The sequence below is a fragment of the Haplochromis burtoni genome, unplaced genomic scaffold (assembly GCF_018398535.1).
Source record: "Haplochromis burtoni strain Fernald_Lab_line unplaced genomic scaffold, NCSU_Asbu1 Contig_45, whole genome shotgun sequence".
Classification (NCBI taxonomy): Eukaryota; Metazoa; Chordata; class Actinopteri; order Cichliformes; family Cichlidae; genus Haplochromis; species Haplochromis burtoni.
Genome location: NW_024582406.1, coordinates 2533552 through 2534216, shown reverse-complemented (window position 1 = coordinate 2534216; position 665 = coordinate 2533552).

Here is a 665-nt window from a genome sequence, read left to right as displayed (position 1 = left end):
GTTGTACATTGGACTTAAATGATAAGAGTCCAACATATCTCTATATCTATCTTGTGAATTCCTTTTTTGCAATGTTTTTGTAGTATATTGTTTTGTCTGTGCTGTTCTCTTCTGGGCTTCATTTACTGCTATGAGTCTGAAAAAAATCTGATCATTTTCTTCTCTTTACTTGGTCTCCTCCAGTGTGACCATCCTGGTTTCTTTATATTAGAGGTCGTCACTCTCCTCTTCACTCTGTTTAGCCAAATGCTATGCAAGGTGAACAAAATGACACCACTATGAAAATAAAAGCAATCAGGTCTGATTGAGATCATTTTGATTTTTTTGGTGTCGTTATTGGTTATACAAGTCACAACACCAAAAAATTAAAACCTGTAAAATCACACTTCAAAATTTGCTATCGCACTGCACTAAGCCCAGCCACAGTCGTTCTTATGAATTTCTCCTTTAGTCATATTTTTGAAATTAAACCCATGCAGCTATGATTAAAATAATACCACTTGATGATGGGATGAATCCCCACTTGACTCTATGGCCTCCAGATCTTCTGACAACCTGTGACCATAGGGGTGCTTCTTCATATATAAAATCACTTAAAAGAGAACACACACACACACACACACACACACACACACACACACACACACACACACACACACACACAC